The following is a 23,455-nucleotide window of genomic DNA, read 5'->3' on the forward strand; positions in this document are numbered from 1 at the left end:
CAAATCTGAAGATCTGATAATGCCAGGTCCACATTCCCCCAGGGCCACACTCTGCAGGGCCCCAGGAGTGGTGGCCCTTTAGACACAGCTGTGCTCTCCACTTGTCAACGTCACTCGCAGCCCTCTGTCACTCCTCTGATTTAAGGCCCCTCCTCTGTGATAGTGTTTTGATTTCATTTTCCCTCTACTCTCCACTCTGGCGAGAAAGAGTGACATCACAAAACATATGCTGGAAAATAAATAAACCTGCAGCCCTCACATTCCAGGCCAGCCCTCAGCAGGCCACATCTTCACGTATTCTTGCCCTCTTGACATGCACCCGCCTCTTCACTCTCACTTCCCCAGAAGCACATTCTTGTTTTTCTTTTTTGGTGATAGAGTCTTGCTCTGTCACTGAGGCCAGTGTGCAATGATGTGATCTCAGCTCACTGCAACCTCCGCCTCCCAGGCTTAAGTGACCCGCCTACCACAGCCTCCTAACTGAGACTACAGGTGTGCACCATCATGCCCCGCTAATTTTTGTATTTTTTTGTAGAGATGGGGTTTCACCATGTTGCCCAGGCTGGACTTGAACTCCTGGGCTCAAGTGATTCTCCTGCTCTGGCCTCCCAAAGTGCCGGGATTACAGGTGTGAGCCATTGTGCCCTGCCCCAGCTGCACACTCTAAGCTCCACAGCACAAATGAATGCACAGGTGTTTCTCTGAGCCTTTGCCCTCGGCTGGAATGCCCCTGACTACTCCATCCCCCAGACACTATGGTTAACTGCTTTTTAGTGCTGTCAACATAAACAGCACCTTCTCAGGGAGCTCCTTCCAAGGACGGCCACACTGGGCCCCAGGCCCCTACCTGCAGCCTGCATTCCCTGGTCAGTGTGCCCAACCTACCACATGTGGTGGCATGTTTGCCCCATGTCTCCCCCCCGGACTGTGAGTCCACGGAGGCTGGACTCTGTTGTCTCATTCCGGGTGGTATCCCCAGCAACTGCTCCAGAACCTGGTGCAGCATAGACACGAGACAAATATGTGCTGAATAGATGAGTGGATGGGTTTCAGTAGCCACAAAAGGAACAAAAAGGATTTCTGGGAACATTTCCATGTCCCAGAACATTCAATTAACCAGAATTACCCACTCACTGAGCACTCTGGTGAGGGCAGGATTTATTGTGTAAGCAAAATCATCAATGATACATTACATCTGGATGGGACTCAGGAGTCTGTCCTCCTTGTCTCCGCTGCTGACCTGGGAAAGAGAGAATGAGGGCATACAGGGGTGGTATTTCCCGGGTCAGAGAGGTTAGGTGACTTGTCCAAGATTGCTCAGCAATCTGGTGGCAAAGCCAAGATGGGGACCCAGGGCCCCTGCCGCTGCCTCCCAGTCTGGCCCCGCTCCCACCAGTCAGCTCCATAGTGCAGGGGTCCCCAACCCTCAGGCCATGGATCAGAACCAGCCTGTGGCCTGTTAGGAACCAGGTCACACAGCAGGAGGGGAGTGGCAGGTAAGCAAGCTTCATCTCTATGTATAGCCATGCCCACCACTCACATTACCACCTGAGCTCTGCTTCCTATCAGATCAGCAATGGTGGCATTAGATTCTCAGAGGACCACAAGCCCTGTTGTGAACTGTGCATGTGAGGGATCTAGACTGCGCGCCCCTTATGAGAATCTAATGCCTGATGATCTGTCAGTGTCTCCTATCAACCCCAGATGGGACCATCTGGTTGCAGGAAAACAAGCTCAGGGCTTCCACTGATTCTACATTATGGTGAGTTGTATAATTATTTCATTGTATATTACAATATAATAATAGAAATAAAGTGCACAATAAATGTAATGCATTTGAATCATCCCAAAACCATCCCCCCACCCCATCCATGGAAAAATTGTCTTCCACATCCATGAAACCAGTTCCTGAGCCCAAAAAGTTTGAGGGCCTCTGCCATAGTAGATCAAACAGAAAGTGGCCCGGCATGGTGGCTCACACCTGTAATCTCAGCACTTTAGGATGCCAAGGCAGATGGATCATCTGAGGTCAGGAGTTTGAGACCAGCCTGGCCAACATGGTGAAACCCTGTCTCCACTAAAAATACAAAATTAGCCAGGCATGGTGGCACATGCCTGCAATCCCAGCTACTAGGGAGGCTGAGGCAGGAGAATCACTTGAACCCAGGAGGCAGAGGTTGCAGTGAGCTGAGATGGTGCCACTGCACTCCAGCCTGGGCAACAGAGCAAGACTCCTTCTCAAAAAAAAAAAAAAATCAGAAAATGGGTGGGCCAGGCATTGTGGCTGGCCAGACACCATGACTCATGCCTGTAATCCCAGCACTTTGGGAGTCCGAGGTGGGTGGATCACTTGAGGTCAGGAGTTCGAGACCAGCCTGGCCAACATGGCAAAACCCCGTCTCTACTAAAAATACAAAAATTAGCAGCCAAGCGCGGTGGTTCACACCTGTAATCCCAGAACTTTGGGAGGCCAAGGTGGGGCAGATCACAAGGTCAGGAGCTCGAGACCATCCTGGCTAACATGGTGAAACCCCGTCTCTACTAAAAATACAAAAGATTAGCCGGGCGTGGAGGCGGGCGCCTGTAGTCCCAGCTACTTCGGAGGCTGAGGCAGGAGAATGGCGTGAACCCAGGAGGCGGAGCTTGCAGTGAGCTGAAATCACGCCACTGCACTCCAGCCTGGGTGACAAAGCGAGACTCCGTCTCAAAAAAAAAAAATTAGCTAGGTGTGGTGGCAGCTGCTTGTAATCCCAGCTACCCAGGAAGCTGAGGCAGGAGAATCTCTTAAACCCAGAAGGCAGAGGTTGCAGTGAGCCAAGATCACGCCACTGCACTCCAGCCTGAGAGACATAGCAAGACTCCGTCTCAAGAAAAAAAAAAAGAAGAAGAAGAAAGTGGGTGGATGGGAATGTGGACTTCCCAAGTCTGGATACCGGCCTCGCATAGGCAGTATGAATGGAGAGTGCCCAGCCAGCAGCCAGTCTTTGTTATGTACTACATCATCAAGCCAATCATGAACAGGCTAGTATCAGAGAGAGACTAGGTCACGTTTTGCTACAAATAGGGATGATAGAGTCGGTCTCATCAAGATGAAACCCTCCTTCCATAACATTCCTGCCCCTGTTCAATAGGACAGACATTTTGAGGGGGGCTGGGATGCACGGAGCAACACCTCAAGCCTTCTAGGTTCTTCATAACCCAAGACCTGCATCTGGGGGGAAACAAGCTAAGGTCAAAGACAGCCACAGGTGTCCTGGGGGATCAAGTCGAAGGATGCCTCACTTCCCTGAGCTGCTCCTTTACGGGACTTAGTATCAGGAGAGACTAGTCTGAATAGCCCATTCTCCTGGGGAATGTAGTGTCAAAATCACCACAGCAAGCCGGCACAGTGGCTCACGCTTATAATCTCAGCATTTTGGGAGGGCAAGGTGGGAGGATTTCTTGAGGCCAAGAGTTCAAGACCAGCCTGGGCAACAGAGCAAGACCCCATCTGTACAAAAATAATGATAAGATAATAATAGCAAATGCTTAATAGCACTCTCTAAACACGAGATTCTGTTTAAACACTTCACATGTATTAGCTCATTTAATCCTCACAGTAACCCTATAAAGTGGATACTTTTATCCCCATTTTACCAATGAGGAAACTGAGGCACAAAGACACTCTGTCCTAGCCTTGAATGTTCATCAAGAAGACCTGTTCTTACTCAGCACCCCCTTCACTTGAGCCACTTGAGTGGATTTTTATTTCTTGAAAGCCAAGAAGCCTGTGATGAGAGGAGAGATGAATATTCAGGTGGTACTGTCTGTCCCTGGCCACTGTCTTGGTGCAGGATGAAGGGGGCATTCCTGAGTCCTTTGCAAAGAGAGGGACCAGTTAAGGCACAAGGTATCCCCAGCACCGTGCTTTAGCCTTCCTGTATCTCCTAAAACAGAAAAGGTCAAGAGGGGGTGGAGGGTGCAGTAGCTCACACTTGTAATCCCAACACTTTGGGAGGCCGAGGCAGGTGGATCACCTGAGGTCAGTAGTTCGAGACGAGCCTGGCCAATATAGGGAAACCCCGTCGCTACTGAAAACACAAAAATTAGCTGGGCATGGTGGTCTGTGCCTGTAGTCCCAGCTACTCGGCAGGCTGAGGCAGGAGAATAGCTTGAACCTGGATGACGGAGGTTGCAGTGAGCCGAGATCACGCCACTTCACTCCAGCCTGGGCAACAGAGCAAGACTCCATCTCAAAAAAAAAAAAAAAAAGATCAAGGGTGAAGGGACAAAGGACAAAGCCTTAGCACAGGGTAAATGTGGGCTGGGGTATCAGAGGCAGCTGCAAACACATACAGCTCCTCTACCCAGCAGGCCAAACCCCACAGGCCCCAGGGGGCTACCTACTCCTCAGGGGTATCTGCAGCCTCCTCTAGGGATAACAGGCAGAGCACTTGGGGATGTCTGCTGAGCCAAGGGGAGGTTGGATTTCTCAGCTTGGGGCCTGGCCAAGGAGCCAGAAAGGACAAGGAGACAAGGTCTTTGCTTCCTGGCATCAGATCACTGCTCCAACCCAGGGATCAGAGCACCAGGCCAGGCTCCCAGGCATAAGAGTTGCCGGTCAGCTGACAGCAGACAGGGCCAAGGGCCTGTTCTAGAAGTTACCATGAAGATAGAGGGGATGTGTCGGTGGCTGCTGAGGAGAGGGAGCAGGGAGAGAGCCCAGGGGACACAGCGAGCCTCCAGCCTTGCCAAGCAGACCTGGCTGGAGACTGCGGGCCAGGGCAAGAGGTTCTCAGGAGGGCAGGGCCTGGGCCTGGGCCTAGAGAGAGACTTCAGGGTCACTTGGCTGGTGGGTGGTAGAGGGGGTGCTCAGCTCCCACTGGCTCGCCTAGGCTGTGGCAGGAGGGCCTGGCCATGGCTGCAGCCTGGCACCAGCCCCAGAAACCTTCATCATCTCACAGTTTCACTGCCCAGGGCGGGGAGGCTCCATAAGCTCCCTGGTCTCCCAGATGAAAGACGCTTTCTAAGAGTCATAAAACCATCCCCACTCAGAACAATGGGCTCTTATCCGGCTGTGTCCTTCACATAAACTCCCATGAGCAACACACCAGAAGCTGCAGGCAGGGGTTTTATAGACTGGCTTTTTGGACCAGCCCCAGAGCTCATTAACATCTACTCCCTTGCCCTCTGTGGAGGCTGTGTGGAGGCCGCATGGAATCACACCCATCTCTCCCGTTTACAGAGGCCCACTGTGTGCTAAGCCTCCAGGCAACCCTGCAGGGAAGGTGGCTCTATCCTGCTTTATGAATAAATAGACCCAGAGAGGTTAAGTGACTTGTCCAAGGTCACACAGAGGGAGAGTGAAAGAGCTGGGATTTAAATCCAGAGTCCATGCTCCTTCCCCCAGACCATGTGACCTTCGGATAAGATTACCCAAGTCTTCCCCCAAGAACTCAAGAGGTTAAGCTCCCAGATATGACATCTTCTGAGACCCGAAAGCCTTCACCAGGATGGTCATGTTGACCCACCTAGTGGGTCAGCAGAGGCACAGGGGTGGGTCAGTTTGGAAGGGAGACTCAGCACGTCAGGGACATGACATGAAAGAGGCCCTGAGCCCCTTCCCTCCGCCGAAACCCTGAGTCCCCGCTGTATCCCACATTCACCCTTCCAAAGACCTTTCACCCCACTCCTCCTCTGAAGGCCACCTGTGCTGATGATGCCCCCACTTTTACTGTGCATCTATTTACATTTACCATACGCCAGGCTCTGCAGTCTTCATGCATGATCCCATTGACTCTTGCAAGAACTCTGTAGGATGGCTGCCTTCTTTTTTTCTTTTCTTTTCTTTTTTTTTTTGAGATGGAGTCTTGCTGTGTCACCCAGGCTGGAGTGCAGTGGCACGATCTCAGCTCATTGCAACCTCTGCCTCCCGTGTTCAAGCAGTTTTCTTGCTTCAGCCTCCCAAGTAGCTGGGATTATAGGAGCCTGCCACCACGCCCAGCTAATTTTTGTATTTGGGGTTTTCACCATGTTGGCCAGGCTGGTTTCGAACTCCTAACCTCAAGTGATCCACCCACCTCAGCCTCCCCAATGCTAGGATTACAGGCGTGAGCCACCACGCCCAACCAGAATGGCTGCTTTCAAGATCCTCTTTTTCATACAAGAAACTGAGGTCCGGAAAGGTAAGCAGCCTGCCTGAGGTCACACAGCAAGTAAACAACAGATCCCAGGTCTATGTGACTCTCCCCCACCACATTGCCCCAAAACTTCACAATGTCCAGCAGGCACTCTATCCCCACCTTCTCAATCCCACAGTACTGGCTCACAACCCTGGGTGTCACCACAGATGCATGGATAATGACAATAACAGCTGATCCTTTGTGGGTACCTTCTGAGAGCTAACCTCACCCCCTGCACCATCTCCTATCTACACAACAACCCTCAATGTTGATATTGCAATTCCTATTCTGCAGATGAGGAAACTGAGGCTCAGAAAGGGAAAATGTCTTACCCATTGTCCCACAGAGCTGATTAAGTGGGGGTGCCAGGGTTTGAACCCTCTTCTCTCTGGTTCCAGAACCACTGTTCCTTACAGGTAAGCCAGCATGATAGTTAGACCAAACCATCCCAATAGAGACTTGGCATGCATTCAACAAACATCCCAGGTGCCTAGGGTGTGCCCAGCACCATTCCAGGAGCTGCCAGTAAAGGAAACAAGACTGCTGTGTGGCCAGGTGCGGTGGCTCACATCTGTAATCTCAGCACTTTGGAATGCCGAAGTGAGTGGATCACCTGAGGTCAGGAGTTCAAGACCAGCCTGGCCAACATGGTGAAACCCCATCTCTACTAAAAATACAAAAATTAGCCGGGCATGGTGGCAGGCGCCTGTAATCCCAGCTACTCGGGAGCCTGAGGCAGGAGAATTGCTTGAACCTGGGAGGTGGAGGTCACAGTGAGCCAAGATCGTCACACTGCACTCCAGCCTAGGCAACAAGAGCAAGATTGCGTCTCAAAAAAAAAAAAAAAAAAAAAGACTGATGTGTTCCTGGCCCCATGGCCCCATAAGCCCCATGGGAGGTTACCAGGGACCCCCTGATCATTCCTGGCTGCTCTGCTTAGAGCTCCACCTATAGCTGCCTCCTGTCATCCTCCAGTGCCACCCGCCTCCTCTGAGCTCCCAGGAACTTCCCAGATAGCCTGCCCCAGCCCCTGCAAAGGCAGTTCACAGCTTGTCATTCATGGGTCATTTTGCCCTCAGATGCTTCTCACCCAGCTCCTAACTGGGCAAACCAGATAGGCAGCTGTGGTGGCCCAGGCTTCCCTGAAGAACCCCTTAGACCCAGCCCAGAAGGCACGGCTAGCATCCACAGCACCTGTGTGGAGGTGATTTGCTCATAGCCTTCCCCACCCTGAGAAGCTGGCTTGGGGTCTGCCCTATGTCACCATCCCCTCTACTGTCTGTGGCTGCCAAGGACAAGCCAACTTCCCAGAACAACCCATGGATACATCTGGTTAACTAGTTAATGCCAGACACTGTGTTAAATGATCTTAATTGGCCGGATGTGGTGACTCATGCCTGTAAACCCAGCACATTGGGAGGCCGAGGAAGGTGGATCACTTGAGGTCAGGAGTTCAAGACTAGCCTGGCCAACATGGTGAAACCCTGTTTCTACTAAAAATACAAAAATTAGCTGGGTGTGGTGGTGCATGCCTGTAGTCCTAGCTACTTGGGAGGCTGAGGCAGGAGATCGCTTGAACCCAGGAGGTAGAGGTTGCAGTGAGCCAAGATCACGCCATTATACTCCAGCCTGGGCAACAGAGGGAGACTCCATCTCAAAAAACAAAACAAAACAAAATGATTTTAATCATCATCATCTATATCACCATCCTCACAACCATCATCATCAACATGGCTAACATTTATTGAGCATTTGCTACATGACAAGACCTGAGCCAGCCCTTTACCGTATTATCCCATGGAAACACAATAATCCCATGAAGTAAGTACTGGAACCATCCCATGCAACAGATGAGCACACTGATAAGCGCACGTTAAGCCTAGCACCAAGTACTATAGTGCTTGTTAAATTGTCTGTTACCCCTGCTATACTATTATCCCCCGAGGGCAGGATCATGTATCCAGTGCACAGAGTTGTGTCTCCAGAATGCAGTGTCTGGCACAGAAGAGGAATTCAATAAACAGTCTTCAGATGAATGAATGGATGGAGGATGGATGGATGGATGAAAATTATGGGTGGTGGACAAATGAATGGATGGAGGATGGATGGCTGGATGGATGGATGGATGGATGGGTGGATGGATGAATACAACTGAAAACCAAAAGGAGGCCGAGCACAGTGGTTCATGCCTATAACACTTTAAGAGGTCGAGGTGGGAGGATCACTTGGGCCCAGGAGTTCAAGACCAGCCTGGGCAACATAGTGAGACCCTGTCTCTACAAAAAGTAAAAATAAATTATACAGGCATAGTGGTGTATGCCTGTGGTCCCAGCTACTTGGGAGGCTAAAGTGGGAGGATCACTTGAGCCCGGGAGTTCAGTGAGCTGTGATCATGCCACTGTACTCCAGCCTGGGGGACAGAGCAAGACTCTGTTTCAAATAAATAAATAAACAAATAAAGAAAGAAAATAATTATCTTAATGAATTTTTTCAAAGTAAAGAAAACCAAGAGGAAAAGGGACAGGTGCAGTGGCTCACACCTACAATCCTAGCATTTTGGGAGACCAAGGCAGGTGGATCACTTGAGTCCAGGAGTTTGAGACCAACATGGCAAAACCTCATCTCTACTAAAAATACAAAAATTAGCCAGGTATGGTGGCTCATGCCTGTGGTCCCAGCCACTCAGGAGACTGAGGCAGGAGAATCACTTGAACCCAGGAGGCGGAGGTTGCAGTGAGCCGAGATCGTGCCACTGCATTCCAGCTTGGGTGACAGAGTGAGACTCTATCTCAAAAAAAAAAAAGAAGAAAGAAAAAGAAAGAAAGAAAGAAAGAAAGAAAGAAAGAAAGAAAGAAAGAAAGAAAGAAAGAAAGAAAGAAAAGCAAGAGGAAAAGCACTAGAGGGCAATAACCCTCGCCTCCCAGTCACCCACCCCCTCAGTGAATAGGTCGGAAACTGGATGCAGTTTTTCTGCTAAGTGGAAAATCCCCTGGCAAGGATTCCAGGCAAAGCAGAGAAGAGTATGTTGATGTTTTAGGCGTAGAAAAAAAAAAAGGAGTGTCCTGGGGGTGATGAACTTTGAGAGAGCTCAGTAAAGACAGCAGTGCACAGAGTCTGATCAAGCATTTTCCCAGAAGCCACCAGGGAATTTAACCTACTCAATCCCAAACTACAGGTCTCTGGATCGGCTCTGGGTGAGGGGTACGGGTGGTGCCATAAAATGTCTCCAATGTAGTGAGCTCCCTGCCCTGTGGCTCCAGGGTGGGGCCTGGGAACAGAGCCGTGCCAGCCTCTCAAGTTCTGGTCGGAGTCAATCCCAACCCATTCCCTGGGTGCTGTCTCAGAATTGTGTGTGGAGCACCTGCCAGGAGCCTAGAGCTTTAGGGAGATTATTCTCTGGTGTATTAAAAGATCTCATGCTGACCTACAAATCCTCCGACCACATGAATTCTGATCAGCGGCGTCAGCCAGCCACCCGGTTCTGGGGTGAGACCAATGTGAAGCAGGTTGCCCCCTTCCCCCACCCCTGCATTCCCTGATCAGAGCCCAGGGTTTCTAGTTTCCTTTGGGAGAAGCAAGACTCAGAGATGAAACAAGTCGGTAGTCCCAGGAGAGCAGGCATGGAGGCCTGTGGCCCAGTTTTGTAGTTTCCAGAACAACTTTTCAAGAAAATGAAGAAGAGAAAAAGGCTAGAAAGCAGAGTGGGATCCCTGCCCCACTTAGAGACATCCGCCCGCCTGAATGGAACAAGTCATTGCCATCCAAGACAGCACAACGAGGCATCCTGCCATCCCTGAGCCTTGTCTTTTTTTTTTTTCTTTTGGAGACAGGGTCTCACTCTCTTGTCCAGGCTGGAGTGCAGTGGTGTGATCTTGGCTCACTGCAAACTCTGCCTCACAGGCTCAAGTGATTCTCATGCTTCAGCCTCTAAGTAGCTGAGACTACAGGCACACACCACCATGTCTGACTAATTTTCATATTTTCAGTAGAGACGAGGTTTCGCCATGTTGCCCAGGCTGGTCTCAAACTCCTGGGCTCAAGCAATCCGCCCACCTCGGCCTCCCCAAGTGCTGGGATTACAGGTGTGAGTGACTGTGCCCGGCCAGCCTTGTCTATTTGTCAGAAACAGGGAGTTGGGGCAACCCTGGTGCCAAGATATGGCCTTCCTTTCATTGAGCATTTGCTGTGCACCAGGTTTAGTGATCTGCCTGGGATAACTCATAACCCTCTCAACACCTCAGTGAGACCAAGTGACTCATCCAAGTTCGCACCATCAGAAGGGACAGAGCTGAGATCTGAACCCAAGTCTGACCAAAAAGTCCAAATTTTTCCACTAATAAGGTGGAAAGGATTTAGGAGGCCTCTTCTCCCGCAAACGTTGGCATCCCAGGTTTATTCCAAAAATTGGCCACACAGACTAGGGGCAGGTTTTTACAGAGATCACTCCAGTCTTGGCCAGTCCCCTGAATATCGGCAGCAATAAGAACCTCCCCTGCATTCCTGTGCTCCCTGGGCTTTGCAGCCACACAGGGAGGAAGGAGAGGGAGCACTGGCAGGGAACCCAGAGAGGGCACTGGGGAGCCATCCATTCGAGCAATTCAGAGACTTTCAGAGCTGGAAGGGCCCTGAGGAATAGGGGGTGGGAGATGGGGAGTGGGGGAGTTATTGCCCTCTAGTTCTTTTCCTCCTGGTTTTCTTTTCTTTTTTTTTTTTTTTTTTTGAGACAGAGTCTCACTCTATCACCCAGGCTAGGGTGCAGTGGTGGGATCTCAGCTCACTGCAACCTCCACCTGCAGGATTCAAGCGATTCTCCCATCTCGGCTTCCCAAGTGACTGGGACACAGGCGCACGCCACCACACCTGGCTAATTTTTGTATTTTTAGCAGAGACGGGGTTTTATCATGTTGGCTAGGCTGGTTTCAGACTCCCAATCTCAAGTGATCTGCCCATCTCAGCCTCCCAAAGTGCTGGGATTACAGTCATGAGCCACAGCACCCAGCCTCTTTACTTAAAAAAAAAAATGATTAAAAGAATGATTTTATTTATTTATTTATTTATTTATTTGGAAAGGAGTCTTGCTCTGTTGCCCAGGCTGGAGTGCAGTGGTGTCATCACAGCTCACTGCAGCCTTGAACTTCTGGACTCAGGCGATCCTTCCATCTCAGCCTCCCGAGTAGCTGGGACCACAGGCGTGTGCCACCAGGAACAAGACTAGAACCCATGGCTCAAGCCGACATCCTCCTTTCCTAGAGAGAAACTGAGGCCCCAAGAGGGCAAGCATTTGCTCAAGGTCATGCAGGGCATGAAGAATGGCGTGGGGAGCAGAGGCAGCCTCCTGGCTCCCAGCCTAGGGTCCCATCCCCCACCCCAGTTGGCTCAAACCAACCATGACATTGGGACCTTTTTTATCAGATAGAACGGATGCTTATCAGATTTAATTATAACATTGCTCAGGAGGAGAGACAGGGTAGACTAAGATGCGGAGGGAGAAGGTGGGCAGGGGCACTACTTAACCCCGCTGGCTCCCTCCCTCTCCTCCCTCCCCATGCTGGGGTATTGGATGTCTCTACAGTAGCTGAGCTGGGTTTGGCTGGGCCAGCAGGAAGGACCAGGGTTACCTGCAGAGCAGGTCACAGTGTGGTCCGGAGAGCTCCCTGTTTTCTTGGTTCCCCTTGAAACAAAGGCTGCCTCTGTTTCTGAGACAAGGAAGGATGGGGGAAGGGGGTCTCTGTCATTCTGCTGAAGGAAAAAATGGGAGCAGGCCTGAGCAGGGGAGAAGAGGACTTACTTGGTGGCAGCTCCAGGCCACCTCCCTCAGACCTACCTGCTAAGCTCCTAAACCTTGTTCCTATAAGACTGGCCACCTGGAATCCAAGGAGTCCATGCTCCAAACCTGTTCACTGCTTCTCGCCTGAGTACCCTGGGAGAGTCCCATTCCCCGGGGAGCTGCCTCTCAACATGATGGGAGGTGCTTACTTCTGGAGACATGAAGACCAGACCAAGTTCAAATCCTTGGTTCCCCATCTCCTGGTCCTGTGACCTTGAGTTCATGTCCCTGAGTCTCAGCTTCCCCACAATAGAACATGGTTGTGTTCCTGCATCCCAAGGTCATTTTATACGTACACATATATAACATTTTCTTTGAGACAGGGTCTCACTGTGCCGCCCAGGGTGGAGTGCAGTGGTGCCATCTTGGCTCACTGCAGCCTCGACCTCCTGGGCTCAAGCCATCCTCCTACCTCACCCTCCTGAGTAGCTGGGACTACAGGTGAGCCACCACACCAGGCTAATTTTGTGTGTGTGTGTGTGTGTGTGTGTGTGTGTGTGTGTGTGTGTGTGTGTGTGGAGACGGGGTTTTATTATGTTGCCCAGGCTGATCCAAGGTCTTTCTTTTTTTTTTTTCTTGAGACAGAGTCTTGCTCTGTCACCCAAGCTGGAGTGCAGTGACACCATCTCAGCTCACTGCAATCTCAGCTCACTGCAACCTCCACCTCCCAGGTTCAAGCAATTGTCCTGCCTCAGCCTCTTGAGTAGCTGGAACTACAGGTGCACAACACCATGCCCAGCTAATTTTTGTATTTTAGTAGAGATGAGGTTTCGCCATGTTCACCAGGCTGGTCTCGAACTCCTGACCTCATGTGATCCACCTGCCTCAGCCTCCCAAAGTGCTGGGATTATAGGCATGAGCCACCATATCTGGAGGTCCAAGTTCATTCTTATGATTAAATATCAAAGCTTTCACAGTCACAGAAGAGACTGGAGACATGGCTTGGGCAATTATCTCTCTTCATACTAACTCTCTGTGTGCATGTGCCAATGTTTCAAAGGCATTCCCAGCCATAACTATTACTCACAGGGAATAAATCACCAGCCCCTGCACTCAGATGGTGTGACCCAGGCCACCAGAGATTGAGTGGCTTGTTTAATGTCCTGTAAAGGCAGAAACAACTCTAGAACCCATGGCTCAAAAGTCCCACTGTAGCCCAACCCAAAGGCACTGAGTGGGAAGAGCAGGAAATCAGGATTCAGCCAAGCCAGGCTCTAGTCTTGGCTGTGCCATGAACAGTGTGTGACCTTGAGTGGTGACTTTGGGTGAAGTGCGCTTTCAACTTTCTGACTGATGATTTCAGTGTCATTGACCAGCTGTGTGACCCAGGGCAAGTGACTTCATCTTTCTGGACTTCAGCTTCCTCATCTGTGAAATGGGGTTGCCAGGAGGGCTCAATGAGCCATGGCCTGCAGGATGCCTGGCACAGAGCTTGGTATACGGTGGGTGCCCAATAAATGAAAATGTAGCAATGGTGGGCCGGGCGCAGTGGCTCACACCTGTAATCCCAGCACTTTAGGAGGCCAAGGCGGGCTGATTACTTGAGGCCAGGAGTTCGAGACCAGCCTGGCCAACATGGTGAAACCCCATCTCTACAGAGAATACAAAAATTAGCAGGGCGTGGTAGTGGTGGGCGCCTATAGTCCCAGCTACTTGGGAGGCTGAGGCAGGAGAATCACTTGAACTCAGGAGGTGGACGTTGCAGTGAGCCAAGATCACACCACTACACTCCAGTCTGGGCAACAGAGCTAGACTCCATCTCAAAAAAAAAAAAAAAAATGGAAAACAAATAAAAAGAAAATGGAACAATGGCAATCACAGTTCACTGCAGCCTCAAACTTCTGGGCTCAGGAGATCCTTCCATCTCAGCTTCCCGAGTAGCTGGGACCACAGACATGTGCCACCAGGAACATGACTAGTATTAGTAGTCAATATTGCTGTGATTAGTATTATCATTAGGAGACAGAGAAGACAGGATGGGATCAACTTAAGAATCTCTTGTTCCCATGACTGCCCTGGAGAGGAAGTCCTGGAAGAAGATATCAGGGACCCTTCTTTCACCTTCCAGGGGGGAGGGATGTGAATGGAGCCAGGCCAGTCACTCCCTTGAAAGTCCCAAAGTCTCGTTAACTGAAGAGATCCAGCCAGAAGGACTGCTGGCATCACACTCAGAGCAAGCCTTTGAGGGCACAGAAGAGAGGGGTAGCCCCCAGCCACCTCAGGAGACTCTAATTTAGGGGCCAAAAGCCAGGGAGGCAGCCCTGCCTCAGCAGCCCTGACACTTCTGCCCCCGACGAGGATTTCTCTGGAGGAAAAACCACCGAGAGGAGGAGCCAGCTTTGGTGTGGGGCTTGCTCTGTTAGAAGCCAGGGGTCGGGGGTTGGGGAGGCAGGATCTGACTCTGTTCCATCACTTAGCTGTGTGGCCCCAGGCAGCTCACCTGATGTCTCTGAGCCTCTATCCCTCAACTATGAGCATCACCACAATTCCTGCCCTTCCCAGCTCCCCAGGCTGTTGTGAGCACCCTTCAGGACGGCGTTGGCTGGCTTTGTAAACTGTCCAACACCTTAGGATGAGGCACTGCCCTCATTAACCACCAAGCTCCCCTAAATAGACGGGCAAGGTGGGGTGGACAGGCCGCACGTGAGGTGCCACTCCAGGAGGCCAAAATGTTGATAAGGAAACAGACGCAGGGCCCAGGCCCCTCCCACCCCTCTGCCACGCCCACTCTCACCTCCTGCCTCCTTTGCCCGGGACACTCCAAGGAAACCCTGACAGTGGTATCGAAGATCCTGGGCCACGGCTTTCAACCCTCCCTCTGTTGTTGCACACAACCGTCCCGGGAGTCATCAGCCATTGGTCCTGGACTCTGGTAGCTGGGGGCTACGTAAGGATAGGGTAATTTGCCAAGGAGGCAAAGCAGGTGACGGGAGAAGAGCTTGGATAGTGACATTTCAGCCCCAGGAGGCCAACCAGCCAGAGCGTCACACAGTCACCTAAATGTCCCCCTTCCAACCTCAGCTTCACCATGACAGGCAGGACCCCCTCCCTAGGAAGCCCCATTCTCCTACGGTAGCAGCCAAGTACAGCAGCTAAGAGCTTGGCTGAGCACTAGAACCACAATCCCTGGGTTCAAAGCTCGGCTCCTCCTTCTCAAGCTGTGAAATCTTCAGTAAGTTACTTAACCTCTCTGTGCCTGTTTCCTCCACTATAAAATAAGAGTGATAACAACAACACCTCATTGGGGTGTCGGGAATGAAAGGCATTTACACACCTACTGTGCTTTGTTAGCAAAGTGCTCGCCATGAAGTAAGTGCCCAGTAATTTGCCAGACAGTGGCCATGCAACTGAAAGAGGCTGCCTCCAAAAACATTGAGCTCTATGCCTGCAATCCCAGCACTTTGGGAGGCCGAGGCAGGCAGATCAACTGAGGTCGGGAGTTTGAGACCAGCCTGACCAACGTGGAGAAACCCCAACTCTACTAAAAATACAAAATTAGCCGGGCGTGGTGGCGCATGCCTGTAATCCCAGCTACTCGAGAGGCTGAGGCAGGAGAATCGCTTGAACCTGGGAGGTGGAGGTTGTGGTAAGCCCAGATCATGCCATTGCACTCTAGCCTGGGCAACAAGAGTGAAACTCTGTCTCAAAAAAACAAAACAAAACAAAACAGTGAGCTCTCCATTCCCGGAGATAGTCAAGCTGTGGCTAAACAGCCACCTGTCAGAGGTTCATGGCCTGGATGACCTTCAAAGTGCCTTCCAAATGTGAGCCCATAAAATCCCCCTGTGAAATGGCTCCCACCAGCTGCATTCCTCCTCCCTGCTGAGGCCCAGATGGCATGGGAGAGAGCCGAGTGGAAAAGCAGGGGGAAACAGCCTGGAACAGGCATGGAGGACCAAGGAAGGAGCCGTGGGCGGGGAGTCGGCCAGTCCGCCTTCCAACCCCAGTTCCACCACCAATGCATCAATCCACCTCAGTTACTCCCTCTCCTCCAAGCCTCAGTTTTCCCAGCTGTAAAATGATGCCATTGAACTGAAGCCATCTCAAGCTGCATCCCTCACTCTGTGACCCTAAGAAGGAAGTGAGGGAAGTCCCCCCTACACATGCCCTTGCAGTCCACTTCTGCCGTTCTCACTCCAGGTTGCCGTGACCTGCCTTGCTAGGTGGCTGTAGGATCGGGGTCACACCCATAGAGGCACCCAGCACGGTTCTCCTCACAGAGTCCATCCCAAGGTGTCCCCAAGCTCCAGCACCTGCTGGGAGGGAGTAGGGTGTCCCAGGGCCCGACGCACAAGGGTGTCAATGACAGCTGGGACCCCTCCCCCACGACCTCCAAAAGATTCTCCTCCAATTTAGCAAGGGGCAGAGATGGTTAAAAAGAGAAAGGAAACTGACCTCAATCCTGTGCAGTTCAATTGCAGTCCTCCGGGAAGGGAGCACAAGTGACAGGGGCAGCCCCCTTCTACTGGGAAGGGTCCCGTCTGTCAGTTGAAGTAGCAGGCAGGAGCCCAGAGGGTGAGTACGCTGGCTCCCCGGGCTGGGCCCACACAGAGCCCAGGTGTGTGAGTCACTCACTTGCCCGACCTGCTGGGCGGGCAAAGGCGGTAAGCAGGAGGACAGGAGGCAGCCCTGGCAGTCCACGAGGAAAAGCTAGACTGAGTCAAGCCAGCCGGAGCTGAGCCATCCATCAACCAGCCTGGGAGGACCAGGAAGCTGGCCTGGGTGAGGAAGGGAGGGGCAAGAACCAAGATGGGGCCTCCAGAGGGGGGTGCCAAGCAGTAGGGCTGAGCTCCGACCACTGCCCGCTGGCCTGGGAAGGCACACAGGGCCCGGGTACAGGACAGGTTTGGAGGGTCACCCATGGGCTGCACGCCTTTTAGCCAGAGAAGGTGGAAAGGAATATGCTTTGAAGTCAGAAAGATCCAAGTGCCAATCCCTGCCCTCACCAGCCATGTGACATCATGCAACCGGCCTTGTCTCTCTAAGCCTCAGTTTCCTCCTTTTTTTTTTTTTTTTTGAGATGGAGTCCCTGGTCATCGCCCAGGCTGGAGTAAAATGGTGCGATCTTGACTCACTGCATTGCTGCAACCTCCGCCTCCCAGGTTCAAGTGATTCTCCCGCCTCAGCCTCCCGAGTAGCTGAGATTACAGGCACCCACCACCATGCCCAGCTAATTTTTGTATTTTAGCAGAGATGGGGTTTTACCAGGTTGGCCATGCTGGAGTTTCCTCCTTTTTTTTCATTTTCTTTTTTTGAGGCAAGGGCTCTCTCTGTCACACAGTGGCGGGATGATCAGATCACGGCTCACTACAGCCTCAAACTCCCGGGCTCAGGTGATCCTCCCACCTCAGCCTCCCAAGTAGCTGGGACCACAGGTGCACGCCACCACTCCTGGTTAATTTTTGTATTTTTTGTAAAGACAGGGTTTCACCATATTGCCCAGGCTGGCCTCGAACTCCTGGGTTCAAGTGATCCCCCTGCCTAGGCCTCCCAAAGTGCTGGGATTATAGCTGTGAGCCATGTGCCCATCCAGTTTCCTCCTTCTTAACCTGGGGTGATTATAATAGTCCCTACCTGATGGGGTTTTTGTGAGAATTAAATGAGACTGTGTAGGGAAAGGGCTCCTGGCTCTGAGAGAATTGGCCCTAATGGTGGCTCTGATTATGCTGATGCCTTTTTTTTTTTTTTTTTTCGAGACAGAGTTTCACTCTTGTTGCCCAGGCTGGAGTGCAATAATTCGATCTCGGCTCACTGCAACCTCCGCCTCCCGGGTTCAAGCGATTCTCCTGCCTCAGCCTCCCGAGTAGCTGGGATTACAGGCATGCGCCACCTGACCCAGCTAATTTTGTATTTTTAGTAGAGACGGGGTTTCTCCATGTTGGTCAGGCTGGTCTTGAACTCCCAGCCTCAGGTGATCCACCCGCCTCGGCCTCCCAAAGTGCTGGGATTACCAGTGTGAGCCACTGCACCTGGCGCTGATGGTGCTTAAGGGCAGAGGGACCAGCACACTGAGTTCTTCTTCTTTTTTCTTTCTTTTTTTTCTTTTTTTTTTTTTTTTTTTTTGTTTGAGATGGAATCTTGCTCTATTACCCAGGCTGGAATGCAGTGGGTTCCACTTGGAACAATCTTGGCTCACCGCAACCTCCGCCCCCCAGGTTCAAGTGATTCTCCTGCCTCAGCCTCCCAAGTAACTGGGACTACAGGTGTGCACCACTATGCCCAGCTAATTCTTGCATTTTTAATAGAGATGGGGTTTCACCATGTTGGCTAGGCTGGTCTCAAACTCCTGACCTCAGGTGATCTGCCCGCCTCAGCCTCCCAAAGTGCTGGGATTATAGGCTTGAGCCACTGCGCCCGACCTCACTGAGTTCTTATTGTCAGATTTGATTACCCCCAGATCTTAGCCAACATCTTCTGGGATCATTAAGAGCACAAGTATCTAGACATCAGGAACAAGTCATTTAACCACACACACTTGCTCTGCCCTTCTCATGTGCTCCTGAGAACCCAGGATGGGGTCTCAAAGGTAATCAACCCCTGCCCTCAACACACTCACGGATCAGCAGTCTGCACACAGATATGTGAATTTCACACCAAAGCCCAGCCCCACTTTCTGCTCAGACACCAGCAATAGAGGCCTCAGGGTCCTAGATTGGGGTCCAGCAAACCATGGCCCATGGGCCAAATCCAGCCCATCACCTCTTTTGGTAGGTAAAGTTTTATGGAAATACAGCCACACCCATTTGCTAATTTACCATATTGTCCATAGGTACTCCGGAGACACAACAACACATTTGATCAGCGACAGAGACTGAAGGACCCATAAAGCCAAAAATATTTACAATCTGGCCCTTTACAGAGACGTTTACTGACCCCCGGCTTAGATGATGACAATAATAATAATGAGGGCCAGGCGCTGCGGCTCACGCCTATAATTCCAACACTTTTGGGAGGCCGAGGCGGTTGGATCACCTGAGCTCAGGAGTTTGAGAAGAGCCTGGCCAACATGGTGAAACCCCGTCTCTACTAAAAATACAAAAAATTAGCCAAGCTAGGAGGTGGGCACCTGTAATTCCAGCTACTCAGGAGGCTAAGGCAGGAGAGTTGTTTGAACCCCGGAGGTGGAGATTGCAGTGAGCCAAGATCGTGCCATTGTACTCCAGCCTGGGTGACAGAGGGAGACTCCATCTCAAAAAGAAAGAAAAGAATAATAATGATAATCCTGGCTATTGGCTCTTACATGTGTTATACTCTAAAAACCTTTGACGGTGGCTCACACCTATAATCTTAGCACTTTGGGAGGCCAAGGTGGGCAGATTACTTGAGGCCAGGAGTTTGAGACCAGCCTGGGCAACATGGCAAAACTCTCTCTACAAAAACTAGCCAGGCATGGTGGCGCGCACCTGTAGTCCTAGCTACTCAGGAGGCTGAGGCAAGAGAATCACTGAACCTGGAAGTTGCAGTGAGCTGAGATTGCACCACTGCGCACTCCAGTCTGGGCGACAGACCGAGACTTGGTCTCAAAAATAAATAATAATAATAAAAAACACCTCTCCATACATAATTTCATGTAAGCTTCACAACATGATTTCCCCTTTTTTATAAAGAGGGAAACTGAGGATTCTCAGAGCTAAAGTAACTTGCCCAAGGTCACACTGAAAGTCTGCAGTACACGGATGTTTTGAATGAAGGGCTGACCAAATCCAAAGTCTCTGGCTCACCTGGTTACCCAAATGAGGAAGTCCCTGTTGGATTGAAAAGTCCTGGAGCACGGGAGAGTAAACACGTGCCTGGTTGACTGGGTTCCCTCCTGGGAGGCTGCCGACCTTTGCACCAGAGTCAGACTGCCCAGATTTGAGTCCTGGCTCTGATTATGAAATAGGAATACAACCATGCAGGAGAATTAAATGCAGGTTTGCCTATATAGCACCTAGAACAGCGTCCACCAGGCAGAAAGCCTTCTGCCACTGTGAGAGCTTTGTGGTCCTTATATGAAGGCTTGGAGTGTAAGAGAAGAGGAGGGAAGGTGGAAACCGGCTGCTCCACCTGCAGAAGTAATAGCGTGGAGACCTCTTCGTTGGCGGGGCCCTGGCCAGAGATGGGAGGGGCGATTCCAGGTTCCCTTGTTCTGGGGTTTTGCAGGGGATGATGCTGCCCCCTCCCACCCCCTAGCCTTGATTCCTGTACTTTCCTTAACCCTGGCAAGGAGGAGGTTGCAGCAGTTGGGAGGCTGCATTCTCATTCCCAGAGCTCCACCCCGGAAGGGCTGCCTTCCCATCTCACCCACCGGGAAGGCTGACCCGGACCTTCCACGCCCACAGCAGCAGCAGCAGCAGAGGTCAGGGGACAGGGACGGGGAGTGTGGAGCTGCCAGAGCTGGCCTTTGTGTGTTCACTTGAAACCCTGGACCAGCCCCCATCTGTTGAAGGGTGGAAAGGTCTCTGGAATCTCCTCTCTGGCCCTGTAGAGGGGAGGGATCTTCTCTACTCTTGCCCCTCTTCACCCCACCCACACCCCCAGCGGGCCCTGGAAAGGCCGGAGGAGGGCAAAGGAGGAGCTGAATATTAGGGAAGGAACCACGAGTTCAGAGAAAGACAAATCAGTAAATCCACTTCCACTTTTTTTTCCCCAAACTGTCGGTCACTCCAACAGGTGAGGGGAGGCTTGCTTTTCCCCACTGGTAGCATAATGAGTTTCCTAAGCCACGCTCCACTCAGCAAGGCTGCCGGGCAACCGGCTCCCCCAGCACACTGGAAGCAGCCCTTGCCAGCAGCAGCTGTGCCCACCTACAGTCACTTAGTCACTGAGACAGTACCCCAAGGAGCCCCTCACCAAGCCTTTAGTCTTCTCTGCCATCTGTACAGGGCCTCAAAGCAGTACCATGCTGGGCTCACCATTAACTGAGGCTAAACTTTGATTTAGAAGCAGTATCTGGGCAGGTGCAGTGGCTCACACCTGTAATCCCAGCATTTGACTCAGGCGGGCAGATCTCTTGAGTCCAGGAGTTCAAGACCAGGCTGGGCCACATGCAGAACCCTGTCTCTACTAAAAGTGCAAAAGTTAGCCGGGCATGGTGGCGCACACCTGTTCTCCCAGTTACTCAGGAGGCTGAGGTGGGAGGATCTCTTGAGCCCAGGAGGCATAGGTTGCAATGAGCCATGATTGTATCACTGTACCCTAGCTTGGGTGACAGAGCAAGACCCTGTCTCAAAAAAAAGAAAAGAAAAAAAGAAAAGCAAAAAGAGAAGAAAAGAAAAATAAATAGTATCTGGCAGGGCACCGTGGCTTCAGCCTGTAATCCCAGCACTTTGGGAGGCCGAGGCAGGAGGATCCCCTGAGGTCAAGAGTTCAAGACCAGCCTGGCCAACATGGTGAAACCCCATCTCTACTAAAAATAAAAATACAAAAATTAGCCAGGCATGGTGGCCCACGCCTATAATCCCAGCTACTCCAGAGGCTGAGGCAGGAGAATCACTTGAACCTAGAAGGCAGAGGTTGCAGTGAGCCGAGATCACACCACTGCACTCCAGCCTGGGCAGCACAGTGAGACTCTGTCTCAAAAAAAAAAAAAAAAGAGAGAAAAAGAAATAATATCTAAGTGCCCACCATGTACCCTTGCCTCCCCTACAAGATGCCAGGAGCACCCTCTCCCACACTTCTGTCAGCCAAAAATGTCTGCAGACGTTGCCTAATGTCCCCTTCCCCAGGACAAGTTGCCCCCCATTGAGGACCCTTGTTCACAACCATCAATTTCATGTGATTCCCGCACCAACTTTCTGAAGAAAGCAGGCTGGGCATTTTATCCACAGGAAAGCAGAGGCTTGGTGCTATCAAGAGGGTGTCCCATTTCAAATAGTCAGTGGCTCATGCTCCGCAAACAGAAGCTGGAAAGGGAACAAGTCGCTCCCTCAAGGGGCCGGAAGGACAAGAGGTGCCGGGCCGAGGTGGGCTGGACGGGGCCGCTGGCACGAGAGGCTCAGAGGCCGCAGCTGGGGCTCCCTCCTCCCCCACCTCCAGCCAACTGGCCTCCAAGCTGAGTAGGTCCCCAGGCCAGGTCAATGTGGTGGCCTAACCAGGGCCCAGGATGACTTTTAGAGGTCCTCCCCGACACACACACCTCAAAGGCAATAAGCCAGAAGACACAAAAGATGTATGTAAGGCAAAATGAAAATAGCATCTTTCTAAATCTTCTGATTGAAAATTCCCAGATGATTTCATCAGAGTGGAAGTGATTCCATAGAGGGGTGTCCCAATTCATTTCTTATTGAGGAGGAGGTTGCCCAATCCCAAACAACCCTCCCATTTCCTTCCTGAGAAGCATGCTCCACTCCCAAGGATGGATCCCAGCAGGCATAGTGATACCATGCGATCCATGCCATGGCTTGCCCACTCGACAGTCACATTCTCTGCCTCAGAAATTTGGAACTGGCAAGTCAGGTGCAGTGGCTCACGCCTGTAATCCCAGGACTTTGGGAGGCTGAGGCGGGTGGATCACTTGAGATCAGGAGTTCAAGACCAGCCTGGCCAACATGGCAAAACCCTGTCTCTACTAAAAATACAAAAATTAGCTGGGCGTGGTGGCAGGCGCCTGTAATCTCAGCTACTCGGGAGGCTGAGGCAGGAGAATCATTTAAACTCAAGAGGCAGGGTTGCAGTAAGCTGAGATCATGCCACTGTACTCCAGCCTGGGCAACGGAGCGAGACTCTGTCAAAAAAAAAAAAAAAGAGGCTGGGCGAGGTGGCTCACACCTGTAATCCCAGCACTTTGGGAGGCCGAGGCAGGCAGATCACCTGAGGTCAGGAGTTCGAGACCAGCCTGACCAACATGGAGAAACCCTGTCTCTACTAAAAGTACAAAATTAGCTGGGCATGGTGGTGCATGCCCGTAATCCCAGCTACTCAGGAGCCTGAGGCAGGAGAATCGCTTGAACCCGGGAGGCGGAGGTTGCAGTGAGCTGAGACTGGACTGAGCCGAGATTGTGTCATTGCACTCCAGTCTGGACAACAAAACAGCGAAACTCCGTCTCAAAAAAAGAAAAAAGAAAGAGAAAAAAAGAAAGAATTTCCACGTAACATCTGGGGACAGTTGTTTCTGGAAGAGCATCACCCTCTGCCCAAGGTCAGCCCTCCAAAATTAATACCTCCAATTGGATACCCCAGATTTCTCTTTCTGACCCATGCGAGAATCATCCTGCAAACATTTTTGATTGTGAAATTGCTTAATGCAGCTCTATGGCCCTCCATGGTTGAAAACCTTTCTCTACCCTCCCCAACCTGCATTTTGTTTCCACTTGTCCTTGTCAGTATTTCCCAGCTCAAATTTTCACCTGAAGTCAGCAGTCTTGGGTCCAAAGGATTTCTTGCTAATTCCAAACACCAGACTGACCCTTGGAGAATGAATGCACTCTCCACTGAATACATTCAAAGCTGTGCCCAGGCTCTGAAGACATTTCCAAGAGCAAAGTTC

General features: G+C 51.4%; 1 protein-coding gene across 1 annotated transcript in view; it reads right to left on the reverse strand.

Moving 5' to 3' along the window:
* Positions 1-16,579, reverse strand: part of ARHGEF10L (Rho guanine nucleotide exchange factor 10 like) — a 177,453-nt gene extending 160,874 nt beyond the window's left edge. The window contains exon 1 of the mRNA XM_054679891.2: positions 16,384-16,579. The gene's annotated coding sequence lies outside the window, so the exon portion shown is untranslated. The remainder of the gene's footprint in view (positions 1-16,383) is intronic.
* Positions 16,580-23,455: the final 6,876 nt, after the last annotated feature.

The sequence above is a fragment of the Pan troglodytes genome, chromosome 1, assembly GCF_028858775.2.
Source record: "Pan troglodytes isolate AG18354 chromosome 1, NHGRI_mPanTro3-v2.0_pri, whole genome shotgun sequence".
Classification (NCBI taxonomy): domain Eukaryota; kingdom Metazoa; phylum Chordata; class Mammalia; order Primates; family Hominidae; genus Pan; species Pan troglodytes.